This window comes from Lissotriton helveticus, chromosome 8 (assembly GCF_964261635.1).
Source record: "Lissotriton helveticus chromosome 8, aLisHel1.1, whole genome shotgun sequence".
NCBI classification, from domain to species: Eukaryota; Metazoa; Chordata; class Amphibia; order Caudata; family Salamandridae; genus Lissotriton; species Lissotriton helveticus.
The window spans coordinates 1542241230-1542259361 of NC_136069.1; the positions used below are offsets into that span (position 1 = coordinate 1542241230).

The window sequence follows — 18132 nt, forward strand, 5'->3', positions numbered from 1 at the left end:
AGTTTGGTACCGAAAAGGCATGCCCTCAATTTATTTATCCCATTATAAGCATTTCCAACAGATCTTTGAACAATCCATACAGAGCAGTACCTATGAAGAACTCTTTAGACCTTTAAAGCGTACAAAGAGAAAGTGCTATTCACCAGCCACTTGAACGGCGCAAAGCTGCTTTGAAATTGAGTCAACAGCCACATCTTGGCTGACTAAAGCAAATTCAACAAGGGAGCTCAATGTCACAACATAGGGTGGAATACGCAAATCTAAGCAGCCCCTGATCACAGCCCTGAGGACATTGCTGTAAGTGTGCTGGAGTACAGTTGTCTACCAGGTGCTTGGCATTCTTCCAAATTTGCATGGCCTGTCTGGCCAGGGAATACAAGAGCATGACTCTTCTAGATGAGCTCTTACATGGGACCTAAGCTCATTTGGTAAGGATTGCACTTTATCAGCAAGACTTTGTACAACAGAAATATATGAGAAACCCAAGCTCTCTTGACTAGACGAGGACGGAATAACGTCCCAGGTGAAGACGAACAGATGCAACTTCCATCAGATGTTATCCTGATGAAGAAGATTATATCTCCAAAAGTCATGTCAGAAGTGGGATTCGAACCCACGCCTCCAGAGAAGACTGCGGCCTAAACACAGCGCCTTAGACCACTCGGCCATCCTGACAGTGGAGAGTCCTAAGAAATGTATAAAAGTCACTCAGAAATTTCTGCGTCCATGCACGCTTGAAATAATTTCAACCTTCAAACACAAGGTGCAACTTTTTGCACAGGACAATAAACACAGAAGATCACATATGAAAGCATTTCATTTCACAGGTGTACTGTTTTTATGCTTTTAGAATAACTTATACCTCTCACCAGCTATTTAGGGTTCTGTATCCTACTCACAAAATTACCTTGCCTGCGACCTTTCTCTCTATACACAAACAACTACTGCTCAGGAAGTAGGAAGGCAGAAGGTGGGGCAGTTTATGCAAATTTATGCTGGCAATGTGCCTTGCACATTCATGCAGAATTTCTAGATCCTTGCTGGAAACAAGAGAGCAGGCCTTGTTTCAGATCAACTGTCCCTAGCAAGGAACGTCTGAGCACATCCATTCTTTTGCTCTCTAGCCCCTGGCTTGGGACTCACCCTCACTGGCTGAGGAGTTCAGTTCTGCATACAAACGTTGCATAGAAGGTATGTTTGTGATTGGTTTGAGATGGGTGGGAGGTCAAGAGCAGGGAAAAGCAAGTCACTTTCACTTCTAGTCTCCTCTTCTATGCCTACCTGCCGTTCACTCACTCTGTCTTTGTTTCATTCTCTCCTTCCTCAACACCCCATCTCACTCACTCGCTCTATCATTTGTGCTCTTTCCCCTTGCTCTTCATTTCATAGTGGAAACATCTCTTGAATGGATCATTAGAAAATGATGTTACATAAAATTAAAAATCTACTTATTGGAAACCAAAAATATCACAAGACTGCATGTAAGCCATTTCTTCAATAAAAGGGATTTTTTAGGCACCCCCAAAAAACACATAAAACCCCACTAGTGCTAGAAGAATATTATAAGAGCTTGAAGACAGAATTGGGCAAATTCATTTGCAGTTGAAACTGAAGTTTGGTACTTATTCAGATATTATATGCACTGCCAATTTTTAGCTGAGATTCTGAAGGAACGCAGAGACAAAATGGACTTAAAGTTTTGTCAGAAGTGGGATTCGAACCCACGCCTCCAGTAGAGACTGCGGCCTTAACGCAGCGCCTTAGACCACTCGGCCATCCTGACCACATGTTGCTTGTCCATCTACATAGTGAGAAAGATAGTGTGAACAAAAAAAACACACATCTTAGGCCATAAGTGGCTATAGCAAGAAAAAAACTCACTGCACTTTTCCAAAAAGACAACCATATAAGCCCATGTGAGGGAAATGATCTGATTTTCTCCCTCAAGAAAAAAGAAGATTAAACACAGGTTTGTCAGAAGTGGGATTTGAACCCACGCCTCCAGAAGAGACTGCGACCTGAACACAGCGCCTTAGACCACTCGGCCATCCTGACTTGCAGTTGCAGCACCTTCCACAAGCCAGACAGCCATGCAAGTTTGGTACCGAAAAGGCATGCCCTCAATTTCTTTATCCCATTATAAGCATTTCCAACAGATTTTTGAACAATCCATACAGAGCAGTACCTATGAAGAACTCTTTAGACCTTTAAAGCGTACAAAGAGAAAGTGCTATTCACCAGCCACTTGAAGGGCGCAAAGCTGCTTTGAAATTGAGTCAACAGCCACATCTTGGCTGACTAAAGCAAATTCAACAAGGGAGCTCAATGTCACAACATAGGGTGGAATACGCAAATCTAAGCAGCCCCTGATCACAGCCCTGAGGACATTGCTGTAAGTGTGGTGGAGTACAGCTGTCTACCAGGTGCTTGGCATTCTTCCAAATTTGCATGGCCTGTCTGGCCAGGGAATACAAGAGCATGACTCTTCTAGATGAGCTCTTACATGGGACCTAAGCTCATTTGGTAAGGATTGCACTTTATCAGCAAGACATTGTACAACAGAAATATATGAGAAACCCAAGCTCTCTTGACTAGACGAGGATGGAATAACGTCCCAGGTGAAGACGAACAGATGCAACTTCCATCAGATGTTATCCTGATGAAGAAGATTATATCTCCAAAAGTCATGTCAGAAGTGGAATTCGAACCCACGCCTCCAGAGGAGACTGCGGCCTAAACACAGCGCCCTAGACCACTCGGCCATCCTGACAGTGAAGAGTCCTAAGAAATGTATAAAAGTCAATCTGAAATTTCTGCGTCCATGCAAGCTTGAAATAATTTCAACCTTCAAACACAAGGTGCAACTTTTTGCACAGGACAATAAACACAGAAGATCACATATGAAAGCATTTCATTTCACAGGTGTACTGTTTTTATGCTTTTAGAATAACTTATACCTCTCACCAGCTATTTAGGGTTCTGTATCCTACTCACAAAATTACCTTGCCTGCGACCTCTCTCTTTATACACAAACAACTACTGCTCAGGAAGTAGGAAGGCAGAAGGTGGGGCAGGTAATGCAAATTTATGCTGTCAATGTGCCTTGCAGATTCATGCAGAATTTGTAGATCCTTGCTGGAAACAAGAGAGCAGGCCTTGTTTCAGATCAACTGTCCCTAGCAAGGAACGTCTGAGCATATCCATTCTTTTGCTCTCTAGCCCCTGGCTTGGGACTCACCCTCACTGGCTGAGGAGTGTAGTTCTGCATACCAACGTTGCATAGAAGGTATGTTTGTGATTGGTTTGAGATGGGTGGGAGGTCAAGAGCAGGGAAAAGCAAGTCACCTTCACTTCTAGTCTCCTCTTCTATGCCTACCTGCTGTTCACTCACTCTGTCTTTGTTTCATTCTCTCCTTCCTCAACACCCCATCTCACTCACTGGCTCTATCATTTGTGCTCTTTCCCCTTGCTCTTCATTTCATAGTGGAAACATCTCTTGAATGGATCATTAGAAAATGAGGTTACATAAAATTAAAAATCTACTTATTGGAAACCAAAAATATCACAAGACTGAATGTAAGCCATTTCTTCAATGAAAGGGAATTTTTTAGGCACCCCCCAAAAAACACATAAAACACCACTAGTGCTAGAAGAATATTATACAAGCTTGAAGACAGAATTGGGCAAATTCATTTGCAGTTGAAACTGAAGTTTGGTACTTATTCAGATATTAAAAGCACTGCCAATTTTTAGCTGAGATTCTGAAGGAACGCAGAGACAAAATGGACTTAAAGGTTTGTCAGAAGTGGGATTTGAACCCACGCCTCCAGGAGAGACTGCGGCCTTAACGCTGCGCCTTAGACCACTCGGCAATCCTGACCACATGTTGCTTGTCCATCTACATATTAAGAAAGATATTGTGAACAAAAAAAACACACATCTTAGGCCATGAGTGGCTATAGCAAGAAAAAAACTCACTGCACTTTTCCAAAAAGACAACCATATAAGCCCATGTGAGGGAAATGATCTGATTTTCTCCCTCAAGAAAAAAGAAGATTAAACACAGGTTTGTCAGAAGTGGGATTTGAACCCACGCCTCCAGAAGAGACTGCGACCTAAACGCAGCGCCTTAGACAACTCGGCCATCCAGACTTGTATTTACACACCTTCCACAAGCCAGACAGCCATGCAAGTGGGGTACCGAAAAGGCATGCCCTCAATTTATTTATCCCATTATAAGCATTTCCAACAGATCTTTGAACAATCCATACAGAGCAGTACCTATGAAGAACTCTTTAGACCTTTAAAGCGTACAAAGAGAAAGTGCTATTCACCAGCCACTTGAACGGCCCAAAGCTGCTTTGAAATTGAGTCAATAGCCACATCTTGGCTGACTAAAGCAAATTCAACAAGGCATCTCAATGTCACAACATAGGGTGGAATTAGCAAATCTAAGCAGCCCCTGATCACTGCCCTGAGGAAATTGCTGTAAGTGTGCTGGAGTCCAGCTGTCTACCAGGTGCTTGGCATTCTTCCAAATTTGTATGGCCTGTCTGGCCAGGGAATACAAGTGAATGACTCTTCTAGATGAGCTCTTACATGGGTCATGAGGTCATTTGGTAAGTTTTGCACTTTATCAGCAAGACTTTGTACAACAGAAATATATGAGAAACCCAAGCTCTCTTGACTAGACGAGGACGGAATAACGTCCCAGGTGAAGACGAACAGATGCAACTTCCATCAGATGTTATCCTGATGAAGAAGATTATATCTCCAAAAGTCATGTCAGAAGTGGGATTCGAACCCACGCCTCCAGAGAAGACTGCGGCCTAAACACAGGGCCTTAGACCACTCGGCCATCCTGACAGTGGAGAGTCCTAAGAAATGTATAAAAGTCACTCAGAAATTTCTGCGTCCATGCAAGCTTGAAATAATTTCAACCTTCAAACACAAGGTGCAACTTTTTGCACAGGACAATAAACACAGAAGATCACATATGAAAGCATTTCATTTCACAGGTGTACTGTTTTTATGCTTTTAGAATAACTTATACCTCTCACCAGCTATTTAGGGTTCTGTATCCTACTCACAAAATTACCTTGCCTGCGACCTCTCTCTTTATACACAAACAACTACTGCTCAGGAAGTAGGAAGGCAGAAGGAGGGGCAGTTTATGCAAATTTATGCTGTCAATGTGCCTTGCAGATTCATGCAGAATTTCTAGATCCTTGCTGGAAACAAGAGAGCAGGCCTTGTTTCAGATCAACTGTCCCTAGCAAGGAACGTCTGAGCACATCCATTCTTTTGCTCTCTAGCCCCTGGCTTGGGACTCACCCTCACTGGCTGAGGAGTGAAGTTCTGCATACCAACGTTGCATAGAAGGTATGTTTGTTATTGGCTTGAGATGGGTGGGAGGTCAAGAGCAGGGAAAAGCAAGTCACCTTCACTTCTAGTCTCCTCTTCTATGCCTACCTGCCGTTCACTCACTCTGTCTTTGTTTCATTCTCTCCTTCCTCAACACCCCATCTCACTCACTGGCTCTATCATTTGTGCTCTTTCCCCTTGTTCTTCATTTCATAGTGGAAACATCTCTTGAATGGATCATTAGAAAATGAGGTTACATAAAATTAAAAATCTACTTATTGGAAACCAAAAATATCACAAGACTGAATGTAAGCCATTTCTTCAATAAAAGGGATTTTTTAGGCACCCCCCAAAAAACACATAAAACACCACTAGTGCTAGAAGAATATTATACAAGCTTGAAGACAGAATTGGGCAAATTCATTTGCAGTTGAAACTGAAGTTTGGTACTTATTCAGATATTATATGCACTGCCAATTTTTAGCTGAGATTCTGAAGGAACGCAGAGACAAAATGGACTTAAAGTTTTGTCAGAAGTAGGATTCGAACCCACGCCTCCAGGAGAGACTGCGGCCTTAACGCAGCGCCTTAGACCACTCGGCCATCCTGACCACATGTTGCTTGTTCATCTACATAGTGAGAAAGATAGTGTGAACAAAAAAAACACACATCTTAGGCCATGAGTGGCTATAGCAAGAAAAAAACTCACTGCACTTTTCCAAAAAGACAACCATATAAGCCCATGTGAGGGAAATGATCTGATTTTCTCCCTCAAGAAAAAAGAAGATTAAACACAGGTTTGTCAGAAGTGGGATGTGAACCCACGCTTCCAAAAGAGACTGCGACCTGAACACAGCGCCTTAGACCACTCGGCCATCTTGACTTGCATTTGCAGCACCTTCCACAAGCCAGACAGCAATGCAAGTGGGGTACCGAAAAGGCATGCCCTCAATTTCTTTATCCCATTATAAGCATTTCCAACAGATCTTTGAACAATCCATACAGAGCAGTACCTATGAAGTACTCTTTAGACCTTTAAAGCGTACAAAGAGAAAGTGCTATTCACCAGCCACTTGAAGGGCGCAAAGCTGCTTTGAAATTGAGTCAACAGCCACATCTTGGCTGACTAAAGCAAATTCAACAAGGGAGCTCAATGTCACAACATAGGGTGGAATACGCAAATCTAAGCAGCCCCTGATCACAGCCCTGAGGAAATTGCTGTAAGTGTGCTGGAGTCCAGCTGTCTACCAGGTGCTTGGCATTCTTCCAAATTTGTATGGCCTGTCTGGCCAGGGAATACAAGTGAATGACTCTTCTAGATGAGCTCTTACATGGGTCATAAGCTCATTTGGTAAGTATTGCACTTTATCAGCAAGACTTTGTACAACAGAAATATATGAGAAACCCAAGCTCTCTTGACTAGACGAGGACAGAATAACGTCCCAGGTGAAGACGAACAGAAGCAACTTCCATCAGATGTTATCCTGATGAAGAAGATTATATCTCCAAAAGTCATTTCAGAAGTGGTATTCGAACCCACGCCTCCAGAGGAGACTGCGGCCTAAACACAGCGCCTTAGACCACTCGGCCATCCTGACAGTGAAGAGTCCTAAGAAATGTATAAAAGTCACTCAGAAATTTCTGCGTCCATGCACGCTTGAAATATTTTCAACCTTCAAACACAAGGTGCAACTTTTTGCACAGGACAATAAACACAGAAGATCACATATGAAAGCATTTCATTTCACAGGTGTACTGTTTTTATGCTTTTAGAATAACTTATACCTCTCACCAGCTATTTAGGGTTCTGTAGCCTACTCACAAAATTACCTTGCCTGCGACCTTTCTCTCTATACACAAACAACTACTGCTCAGGAAGTAGGAAGGCAGAAGGTGGGGCAGTTTATGCAAATTTATGCTGGCAATGTGCCTTGCACATTCATGCAGAATTTCTAGATCCTTGCTGGAAACAAGAGAGCAGGCCTTGTTTCAGATCAACTGTCCCTAGCAAGGAACGTCTGAGCACATCCATTCTTTTGCTCTCTAGCCCCTGGCTTGGGACTCACCCTCACTGGCTGAGGAGTGAAGTTCTGCATACCAACGTTGCATAGAAGGTATGTTTGTGATTGGTTTGAGATGGGTGGGAGGTCAAGAGCAGGGAAAAGCAAGTCACTTTCACTTCTAGTCTCCTCTTCTATGCCTACCTGCCGTTCACTCACTCTGTCTTTGTTTCATTCTCTCCTTCCTCAACACCCCATCTCACTCACTCGCTCTATCATTTGTGCTCTTTCCCCTTGCTCTTCATTTCATAGTGGAAACATCTCTTGAATGGATCATTAGAAAATGAGGTTACATAAAATTAAAAATCTACTTATTGGAAACCAAAAATATCATAAGACTGAATGTAAGCCATTTCTTCAATAAAAGGGATTTTTTAGGCACCCCCCAAAAAACACATAAAACACCACTAGTGCTAGAAGAATATTATACAAGCTTGAAGACAGAATTGGGCAAATTCATTTGCAGTTGAAACTGAAGTTTGGTACTTATTCAGATATTATATGCACTGCCAATTTTTAGCTGAGATTCTGAAGGAACGCAGAGACAAAATGGACTTAAAGTTTTGTCAGAAGTGGGATTCGAACCCACGCCTCCAGGAGAGACTGCGGCCTTAACGCAGCGCCTTAGACCACTCGGCCATCCTGACCACATGTTGCTTGTTCATCTACATAGTGAGAAAGATAGTGTGAACAAAAAAAACACACATCTTAGGCCATGAGTGGCTATAGCAAGAAAAAAACTCACTGCACTTTTCCAAAAAGACAACCATATAAGCCCATGTGAGGGAAATGATCTGATTTTCTCCCTCAAGAAAAAAGAAGATTAAACACAGGTTTGTCAGAAGTGGGATGTGAACCCACGCTTCCAAAAGAGACTGCGACCTGAACACAGCGCCTTAGACCACTCGGCCATCCTGACTTGCATTTGCAGCACCTTCCACAAGCCAGACAGCCATGCAAGTGGGGTACCGAAAAGGCATGCCCTCAATTTCTTTATCCCATTATAAGCATTTCCAACAGATCTTTGAACAATCCATACAGAGCAGTACCTATGAAGTACTCTTTAGACCTTTAAAGCGTACAAAGAGAAAGTGCTATTCACCAGCCACTTGAAGGGCGCAAAGCTGCTTTGAAATTGAGTCAACAGCCACATCTTGGCTGACTAAAGCAAATTCAACAAGGGAGCTCAATGTCACAACATAGGGTGGAATACGCAAATCTAAGCAGCCCCTGATCACAGCCCTGAGGAAATTGCTGTAAGTGTGCTGGAGTCCAGCTGTCTACCAGGTGCTTGGCATTCTTCCAAATTTGTATGGCCTGTCTGGCCAGGGAATACAAGTGAATGACTCTTCTAGATGAGCTCTTACATGGGTCATAAGCTCATTTGGTAAGTATTGCACTTTATCAGCAAGACTTTGTACAACAGAAATATATGAGAAACCCAAGCTCTCTTGACTAGACGAGGACAGAATAACGTCCCAGGTGAAGACGAACAGAAGCAACTTCCATCAGATGTTATCCTGATGAAGAAGATTATATCTCCAAAAGTCATTTCAGAAGTGGGATTCGAATCCACGCCTCCAGAGGAGACTGCGGCCTAAACACAGCGCCTTAGACCACTCGGCCATCCTGACAGTGAAGAGTCCTAAGAAATGTATAAAAGTCACTCAGAAATTTCTGCGTCCATGCACGCTTGAAATAATTTCAACCTTCAAACACAAGGTGCAACTTTTTGCACAGTACAATAAACACAGAAGATCACATATGAAAGCATTTCATTTCACAGGTGTACTGTTTTTATGCTTTTAGAATAACTTATACCTCTCACCAGCTATTTAGGGTTCTGTAGCCTACTCACAAAATTACCTTGCCTGCGACCTTTCTCTCTATACACAAACAACTACTGCTCAGGAAGTAGGAAGGCAGAAGGTGGGGCAGTTTATGCAAATTTATGCTGGCAATGTGCCTTGCACATTCATGCAGAATTTCTAGATCCTTGCTGGAAACAAGAGAGCAGGCCTTGTTTCAGATCAACTGTCCCTAGCAAGGAACGTCTGAGCACATCCATTCTTTTGCTCTCTAGCCCCTGGCTTGGGACTCACCCTCACTGGCTGAGGAGTGAAGTTCTGCATACCAACGTTGCATAGAAGGTATGTTTGTGATTGGTTTGAGATGGGTGGGAGGTCAAGAGCAGGGAAAAGCAAGTCACTTTCACTTCTGGTCTCCTCTTCTATGCCTACCTGCCGTTCACTCACTCTGTCTTTGTTTCATTCTCTCCTTCCTCAACACCCCATCTCACTCACTCGCTCTATCATTTGTGCTCTTTCCCCTTGCTCTTCATTTCATAGTGGAAACATCTCTTGAATGGATCATTAGAAAATGAGGTTACATAAAATTAAAAATCTACTTATTGGAAACCAAAAATATCACAAGACTGAATGTAAGCCATTTCTTCAATAAAAGGGATTTTTTAGGCACCCCCCAAAAAACACATAAAACACCACTAGTGCTAGAAGAATATTATAAGAGCTTGAAGACAGAATTGGGCAAATTCATTTGCAGTTGAAACTGAAGTTTGGTACTTATTCAGATATTATATGCACTGCCAATTTTTAGCTGAGATTCTGAAGGAACGCAGAGACAAAATGGACTTAAAGGTTTGTCAGAAGTGGGATTCGAACCCACGCCTCCAGGAGAGACTGCGGCCTTAACGCTGCGCCTTAGACCACTCGGCCATCCTGACCACATGTTGCTTGTCCATCTACATATTAAGAAAGATATTGTGAACAAAAAAAAACACACATCTTAGGCCATAAGTGGCTATAGCAAGAATAAAACTCACTGCACTTTTCCAAAAAGACAACCATATAAGCCCATGTGAGGGAAATGATCTGATTTTCTCCCTCAAGAAAAAAGAAGATTAAACACAGGTTTGTCATAAGTGGGATTTGAACCCACGCCTCCAGAAGAGACTGCGACCTGAACGCAGGGCCTTAGACCACTCGGCCATCCTGACTTGCAGTTGCAGCACCTTCCACAAGCCAGACAGCCATGCAAGTTTGGTACCGAAAAGGCATGCCCTCAATTTATTTATCCCATTATAAGCATTTCCAACAGATCTTTGAACAATCCATACAGAGCAGTACCTATGAAGAACTCTTTAGACCTTTAAAGCGTACAAAGAGAAAGTGCTATTCACCAGCCACTTGAACGGCGCAAAGCTGCTTTGAAATTGAGTCAACAGCCACATCTTGGCTGACTAAAGCAAATTCAACAAGGGAGCTCAATGTCACAACATAGGGTGGAATACGCAAATCTAAGCAGCCCCTGATCACAGCCCTGAGGACATTTCTGTAAGTGTGCTGGAGTACAGTTGTCTACCAGGTGCTTGGCATTCTTCCAAATTTGCATGGCCTGTCTGGCCAGGGAATACAAGAGCATGACTCTTCTAGATGAGCTCTTACATGGGACCTAAGCTCATTTGGTAAGGATTGCACTTTATCAGCAAGACTTTGTACAACAGAAATATATGAGAAACCCAAGCTCTCTTGACTAGACGAGGACGGAATAACGTCCCAGGTGAAGACGAACAGATGCAACTTCCATCAGATGTTATCCTGATGAAGAAGATTATATCTCCAAAAGTCATGTCAGAAGTGGGATTCGAACCCACGCCTCCAGAGAAGACTGCGGCCTAAACACAGCGCCTTAGACCACTCGGCCATCCTGACAGTGGAGAGTCCTAAGAAATGTATAAAAGTCACTCAGAAATTTCTGCGTCCATGCACGCTTGAAATAATTTCAACCTTCAAACACAAGGTGCAACTTTTTGCACAGGACAATAAACACAGAAGATCACATATGAAAGCATTTCATTTCACAGGTGTACTGTTTTTATGCTTTTAGAATAACTTATACCTCTCACCAGCTATTTAGGGTTCTGTATCCTACTCACAAAATTACCTTGCCTGCGACCTTTCTCTCTATACACAAACAACTACTGCTCAGGAAGTAGGAAGGCAGAAGGTGGGGCAGTTTATGCAAATTTATGCTGGCAATGTGCCTTGCACATTCATGCAGAATTTCTAGATCCTTGCTGGAAACAAGAGAGCAGGCCTTGTTTCAGATCAACTGTCCCTAGCAAGGAACGTCTGAGCACATCCATTCTTTTGCTCTCTAGCCCCTGGCTTGGGACTCACCCTCACTGGCTGAGGAGTTCAGTTCTGCATACCAACGTTGCATAGAAGGTATGTTTGTGATTGGTTTGAGATGGGTGGGAGGTCAAGAGCAGGGAAAAGCAAGTCACTTTCACTTCTAGTCTCCTCTTCTATGCCTACCTGCCGTTCACTCACTCTGTCTTTGTTTCATTCTCTCCTTCCTCAACACCCCATCTCACTCACTCGCTCTATCATTTGTGCTCTTTCCCCTTGCTCTTCATTTCATAGTGGAAACATCTCTTGAATGGATCATTAGAAAATGATGTTACATAAAATTAAAAATCTACTTATTGGAAACCAAAAATATCACAAGACTGCATGTAAGCCATTTCTTCAATAAAAGGGATTTTTTAGGCACCCCCAAAAAACACATAAAACACCACTAGTGCTAGAAGAATATTATAAGAGCTTGAAGACAGAATTGGGCAAATTCATTTGCAGTTGAAACTGAAGTTTGGTACTTATTCAGATATTATATGCACTGCCAATTTTTAGCTGAGATTCTGAAGGAACGCAGAGACAAAATGGACTTAAAGTTTTGTCAGAAGTGGGATTCGAACCCACGCCTCCAGTAGAGACTGCGGCCTTAACGCAGCGCCTTAGACCACTCGGCCATCCTGACCACATGTTGCTTGTCCATCTACATAGTGAGAAAGATAGTGTGAACAAAAAAAACACACATCTTAGGCCATAAGTGGCTATAGCAAGAAAAAAACTCACTGCACTTTTCCAAAAAGACAACCATATAAGCCCATGTGAGGGAAATGATCTGATTTTCTCCCTCAAGAAAAAAGAAGATTAAACACAGGTTTGTCAGAAGTGGGATTTGAACCCACGCCTCCAGAAGAGACTGCGACCTGAACACAGCGCCTTAGACCACTCGGCCATCCTGACTTGCAGTTGCAGCACCTTCCACAAGCCAGACAGCCATGCAAGTTTGGTACCGAAAAGGCATGCCCTCAATTTCTTTATCCCATTATAAGCATTTCCAACAGATTTTTGAACAATCCATACAGAGCAGTACCTATGAAGAACTCTTTAGACCTTTAAAGCGTACAAAGAGAAAGTGCTATTCACCAGCCACTTGAAGGGCGCAAAGCTGCTTTGAAATTGAGTCAACAGCCACATCTTGGCTGACTAAAGCAAATTCAACAAGGGAGCTCAATGTCACAACATAGGGTGGAATACGCAAATCTAAGCAGCCCTGATCACAGCCCTGAGGACATTGCTGTAAGTGTGGTGGAGTACAGCTGTCTACCAGGTGCTTGGCATTCTTCCAAATTTGCATGGCCTGTCTGGCCAGGGAATACAAGAGCATGACTCTTCTAGATGAGCTCTTACATGGGACCTAAGCTCATTTGGTAAGGATTGCACTTTATCAGCAAGACATTGTACAACAGAAATATATGAGAAACCCAAGCTCTCTTGACTAGACGAGGATGGAATAACGTCCCAGGTGAAGACGAACAGATGCAACTTCCATCAGATGTTATCCTGATGAAGAAGATTATATCTCCAAAAGTCATGTCAGAAGTGGAATTCGAACCCACGCCTCCAGAGGAGACTGCGGCCTAAACACAGCGCCCTAGACCACTCGGCCATCCTGACAGTGAAGAGTCCTAAGAAATGTATAAAAGTCAATCTGAAATTTCTGCGTCCATGCAAGCTTGAAATAATTTCAACCTTCAAACACAAGGTGCAACTTTTTGCACAGGACAATAAACACAGAAGATCACATATGAAAGCATTTCATTTCACAGGTGTACTGTTTTTATGCTTTTAGAATAACTTATACCTCTCACCAGCTATTTAGGGTTCTGTATCCTACTCACAAAATTACCTTGCCTGCGACCTCTCTCTTTATACACAAACAACTACTGCTCAGGAAGTAGGAAGGCAGAAGGTGGGGCAGGTAATGCAAATTTATGCTGTCAATGTGCCTTGCAGATTCATGCAGAATTTGTAGATCCTTGCTGGAAACAAGAGAGCAGGCCTTGTTTCAGATCAACTGTCCCTAGCAAGGAACGTCTGAGCATATCCATTCTTTTGCTCTCTAGCCCCTGGCTTGGGACTCACCCTCACTGGCTGAGGAGTGTAGTTCTGCATACCAACGTTGCATAGAAGGTATGTTTGTGATTGGTTTGAGATGGGTGGGAGGTCAAGAGCAGGGAAAAGCAAGTCACCTTCACTTCTAGTCTCCTCTTCTATGCCTACCTGCTGTTCACTCACTCTGTCTTTGTTTCATTCTCTCCTTCCTCAACACCCCATCTCACTCACTGGCTCTATCATTTGTGCTCTTTCCCCTTGCTCTTCATTTCATAGTGGAAACATCTCTTGAATGGATCATTAGAAAATGAGGTTACATAAAATTAAAAATCTACTTATTGGAAACCAAAAATATCACAAGACTGAATGTAAGCCATTTCTTCAATAAAAGGGATTTTTTAGGCACCCCCCAAAAAACACATAAAACACCACTAGTGCTAGAAGAATATTATACAAGCTTGAAGACAGAATTGGGCAAATTCATTTGCAGTTGAAACTGAAGTTTGGTACTTATTCAGATATTAAAAGCACTGCCAATTTTTAGCTGAGATTCTGAAGGAACGCAGAGACAAAATGGACTTAAAGGTTTGTCAGAAGTGGGATTCGAACCCACGCCTCCAGGAGAGACTGCGGCCTTAACGCTGCGCCTTAGACCACTCGGCCATCCTGACCACATGTTGCTTGTCCATCTACATATTAAGAAAGATATTGTGAACAAAAAAAACACACATCTTAGGCCATGAGTGGCTATAGCAAGAAAAAAACTCACTGCACTTTTCCAAAAAGACAACCATATAAGCCCATGTGAGGGAAATGATCTGATTTTCTCCCTCAAGAAAAAAGAAGATTAAACACAGGTTTGTCAGAAGTGGGATTTGAACCCACGCCTCCAGAAGAGACTGCGACCTAAACGCAGCGCCTTAGACAACTCGGCCATCCAGACTTGTATTTACACACCTTCCACAAGCCAGACAGCCATGCAAGTGGGGTACCGAAAAGGCATGCCCTCAATTTATTTATCCCATTATAAGCATTTCCAACAGATCTTTGAACAATCCATACAGAGCAGTACCTATGAAGAACTCTTTAGACCTTTAAAGCATACAAAGAGAAAGTGCTATTCACCAGCCACTTGAACGGCCCAAAGCTGCTTTGAAATTGAGTCAATAGCCACATCTTGGCTGACTAAAGCAAATTCAACAAGGCATCTCAATGTCACAACATAGGGTGGAATTAGCAAATCTAAGCAGCCCCTGATCACTGCCCTGAGGAAATTGCTGTAAGTGTGCTGGAGTCCAGCTGTCTACCAGGTGCTTGGCATTCTTCCAAATTTGTATGGCCTGTCTGGCCAGGGAATACAAGTGAATGACTCTTCTAGATGAGCTCTTACATGGGTCATGAGGTCATTTGGTAAGTTTTGCACTTTATCAGCAAGACTTTGTACAACAGAAATATATGAGAAACCCAAGCTCTCTTGACTAGACGAGGACGGAATAACGTCCCAGGTGAAGACGAACAGATGCAACTTCCATCAGATGTTATCCTGATGAAGAAGATTATATCTCCAAAAGTCATGTCAGAAGTGGGATTCGAACCCACGCCTCCAGAGAAGACTGCGGCCTAAACACAGCGCCTTAGACCACTCGGCCATCCTGACAGTGGAGAGTCCTAAGAAATGTATAAAAGTCACTCAGAAATTTCTGCGTCCATGCAAGCTTGAAATAATTTCAACCTTCAAACACAAGGTGCAACTTTTTGCACAGGACAATAAACACAGAAGATCACATATGAAAGCATTTCATTTCACAGGTGTACTGTTTTTATGCTTTTAGAATAACTTATACCTCTCACCAGCTATTTAGGGTTCTGTATCCTACTCACAAAATTACCTTGCCTGCGACCTCTCTCTTTATACACAAACAACTACTGCTCAGGAAGTAGGAAGGCAGAAGGAGGGGCAGTTTATGCAAATTTATGCTGTCAATGTGCCTTGCAGATTCATGCAGAATTTCTAGATCCTTGCTGGAAACAAGAGAGCAGGCCTTGTTTCAGATCAACTGTCCCTAGCAAGGAACGTCTGAGCACATCCATTCTTTTGCTCTCTAGCCCCTGGCTTGGGACTCACCCTCACTGGCTGAGGAGTGAAGTTCTGCATACCAACGTTGCATAGAAGGTATGTTTGTGATTGGCTTGAGATGGGTGGGAGGTCAAGAGCAGGGAAAAGCAAGTCACCTTCACTTCTAGTCTCCTCTTCTATGCCTACCTGCCGTTCACTCACTCTGTCTTTGTTTCATTCTCTCCTTCCTCAACACCCCATCTCACTCACTGGCTCTATCATTTGTGCTCTTTCCCCTTGTTCTTCATTTCATAGTGGAAACATCTCTTGAATGGATCATTAGAAAATGAGGTTACATAAAATTAAAAATCTACTTATTGGAAACCAAAAATATCACAAGACTGAATGTAAGCCATTTCTTCAATAAAAGGGATTTTTTAGGCACCCCCCAAAAAACACATAAAACACCACTAGTGCTAGAAGAATATTATACAAGCTTGAAGACAGAATTGGGCAAATTCATTTGCAGTTGAAACTGAAGTTTGGTACTTATTCAGATATTATATGCACTGCCAATTTTTAGCTGAGATTCTGAAGGAACGCAGAGACAAAATGGACTTAAAGTTTTGTCAGAAGTGGGATTCGAACCCACGCCTCCAGGAGAGACTGCGGCCTTAACGCAGCGCCTTAGACCACTCGGCCATCCTGACCACATGTTGCTTGTTCATCTACATAGTGAGAAAGATAGTGTGAACAAAAAAAACACACATCTTAGGCCATGAGTGGCTATAGCAAGAAAAAAACTCACTGCACTTTTCCAAAAAGACAACCATATAAGCCCATGTGAGGGAAATGATCTGATTTTCTCCCTCAAGAAAAAAGAAGATTAAACACAGGTTTGTCAGAAGTGGGATGTGAACCCACGCTTCCAAAAGAGACTGCGACCTGAACACAGCGCCTTAGACCACTCGGCCATCTTGACTTGCATTTGCAGCACCTTCCACAAGCCAGACAGCAATGCAAGTGGGGTACCGAAAAGGCATGCCCTCAATTTCTTTATCCCATTATAAGCATTTCCAACAGATCTTTGAACAATCCATACAGAGCAGTACCTATGAAGTACTCTTTAGACCTTTAAAGCGTACAAAGAGAAAGTGCTATTCACCAGCCACTTGAAGGGCGCAAAGCTGCTTTGAAATTGAGTCAACAGCCACAACTTGGCTGACTAAAGCAAATTCAACAAGGGAGCTCAATGTCACAACATAGGGTGGAATACGCAAATCTAAGCAGCCCCTGATCACAGCCCTGAGGAAATTGCTGTAAGTGTGCTGGAGTCCAGCTGTCTACCAGGTGCTTGGCATTCTTCCAAATTTGTATGGCCTGTCTGGCCAGGGAATACAAGTGAATGACTCTTCTAGATGAGCTCTTACATGGGTCATAAGCTCATTTGGTAAGTATTGCACTTTATCAGCAAGACTTTGTACAACAGAAATATATGAGAAACCCAAGCTCTCTTGACTAGACGAGGACAGAATAACGTCCCAGGTGAAGACGAACAGAAGCAACTTCCATCAGATGTTATCCTGATGAAGAAGATTATATCTCCAAAAGTCATTTCAGAAGTGGTATTCGAACCCACGCCTCCAGAGGAGACTGCGGCCTAAACACAGCACCTTAGACCACTCGGCCATCCTGACAGTGAAGAGTCCTAAGAAATGTATAAAAGTCACTCAGAAATTTCTGCGTCCATGCACGCTTGAAATATTTTCAACCTTCAAACACAAGGTGCAACTTTTTGCACAGGACAATAAACACAGAAGATCACATATGAAAGCATTTCATTTCACAGGTGTACTGTTTTTATGCTTTTAGAATAACTTATACCTCTCACCAGCTATTTAGGGTTCTGTAGCCTACTCACAAAATTACCTTGCCTGCGACCTTTCTCTCTATACACAAACAACTACTGCTCAGGAAGTAGGAAGGCAGAAGGTGGGGCAGTTTATGCAAATTTATGCTGGCAATGTGCCTTGCACATTCATGCAGAATTTCTAGATCCTTGCTGGAAACAAGAGAGCAGGCCTTGTTTCAGATCAACTGTCCCTAGCAAGGAACGTCTGAGCACATCCATTCTTTTGCTCTCTAGCCCCTGGCTTGGGACTCACCCTCACTGGCTGAGGAGTGAAGTTCTGCATACCAACGTTGCATAGAAGGTATGTTTGTGATTGGTTTGAGATGGGTGGGAGGTCAAGAGCAGGGAAAAGCAAGTCACTTTCACTTCTAGTCTCCTCTTCTATGCCTACCTGCCGTTCACTCACTCTGTCTTTGTTTCATTCTCTCCTTCCTCAACACCCCATCTCACTCACTCGCTCTATCATTTGTGCTCTTT

The 18132-nt window shown here is 42.9% G+C and overlaps 15 non-coding genes across 15 annotated transcripts; all 15 read right to left on the reverse strand.

Annotated features, from left to right (window-relative positions):
• Window positions 1-592: 592 nt before the first annotated feature.
• TRNAL-UAG (transfer RNA leucine (anticodon UAG)) lies at window positions 593-675 on the reverse strand. Its single transcript has one exon. It is a non-coding gene; the product is annotated as a tRNA-Leu (tRNA).
• Window positions 676-1700: 1025 nt separating this feature from the next.
• Window positions 1701-1783, reverse strand: TRNAL-AAG (transfer RNA leucine (anticodon AAG)). The gene has a single exon. It is a non-coding gene; the product is annotated as a tRNA-Leu (tRNA).
• Window positions 1784-1972: 189 nt separating this feature from the next.
• TRNAL-CAG (transfer RNA leucine (anticodon CAG)) lies at window positions 1973-2055 on the reverse strand. Its single transcript has one exon. It is a non-coding gene; the product is annotated as a tRNA-Leu (tRNA).
• A 632-nt stretch (window positions 2056-2687) lies between these two features.
• TRNAL-UAG (transfer RNA leucine (anticodon UAG)) lies at window positions 2688-2770 on the reverse strand. Its single transcript has one exon. It is a non-coding gene; the product is annotated as a tRNA-Leu (tRNA).
• Window positions 2771-4783: 2013 nt separating this feature from the next.
• On the reverse strand, window positions 4784-4866 carry TRNAL-UAG (transfer RNA leucine (anticodon UAG)). The gene has a single exon. It is a non-coding gene; the product is annotated as a tRNA-Leu (tRNA).
• Window positions 4867-5892: 1026 nt separating this feature from the next.
• On the reverse strand, window positions 5893-5975 carry TRNAL-AAG (transfer RNA leucine (anticodon AAG)). Its single transcript has one exon. It is a non-coding gene; the product is annotated as a tRNA-Leu (tRNA).
• Window positions 5976-7988: 2013 nt separating this feature from the next.
• Window positions 7989-8071, reverse strand: TRNAL-AAG (transfer RNA leucine (anticodon AAG)). Its single transcript has one exon. It is a non-coding gene; the product is annotated as a tRNA-Leu (tRNA).
• Window positions 8072-10084: 2013 nt separating this feature from the next.
• On the reverse strand, window positions 10085-10167 carry TRNAL-AAG (transfer RNA leucine (anticodon AAG)). The gene has a single exon. It is a non-coding gene; the product is annotated as a tRNA-Leu (tRNA).
• A 905-nt stretch (window positions 10168-11072) lies between these two features.
• On the reverse strand, window positions 11073-11155 carry TRNAL-UAG (transfer RNA leucine (anticodon UAG)). Its single transcript has one exon. It is a non-coding gene; the product is annotated as a tRNA-Leu (tRNA).
• Window positions 11156-12180: 1025 nt separating this feature from the next.
• On the reverse strand, window positions 12181-12263 carry TRNAL-AAG (transfer RNA leucine (anticodon AAG)). The gene has a single exon. It is a non-coding gene; the product is annotated as a tRNA-Leu (tRNA).
• Window positions 12264-12452: 189 nt separating this feature from the next.
• TRNAL-CAG (transfer RNA leucine (anticodon CAG)) lies at window positions 12453-12535 on the reverse strand. The gene has a single exon. It is a non-coding gene; the product is annotated as a tRNA-Leu (tRNA).
• Window positions 12536-13166: 631 nt separating this feature from the next.
• On the reverse strand, window positions 13167-13249 carry TRNAL-UAG (transfer RNA leucine (anticodon UAG)). Its single transcript has one exon. It is a non-coding gene; the product is annotated as a tRNA-Leu (tRNA).
• A 1026-nt stretch (window positions 13250-14275) lies between these two features.
• Window positions 14276-14358, reverse strand: TRNAL-AAG (transfer RNA leucine (anticodon AAG)). The gene has a single exon. It is a non-coding gene; the product is annotated as a tRNA-Leu (tRNA).
• Window positions 14359-15261: 903 nt separating this feature from the next.
• Window positions 15262-15344, reverse strand: TRNAL-UAG (transfer RNA leucine (anticodon UAG)). Its single transcript has one exon. It is a non-coding gene; the product is annotated as a tRNA-Leu (tRNA).
• Window positions 15345-16370: 1026 nt separating this feature from the next.
• On the reverse strand, window positions 16371-16453 carry TRNAL-AAG (transfer RNA leucine (anticodon AAG)). Its single transcript has one exon. It is a non-coding gene; the product is annotated as a tRNA-Leu (tRNA).
• Between the last annotated feature and the right edge of the window lie 1679 nt (window positions 16454-18132).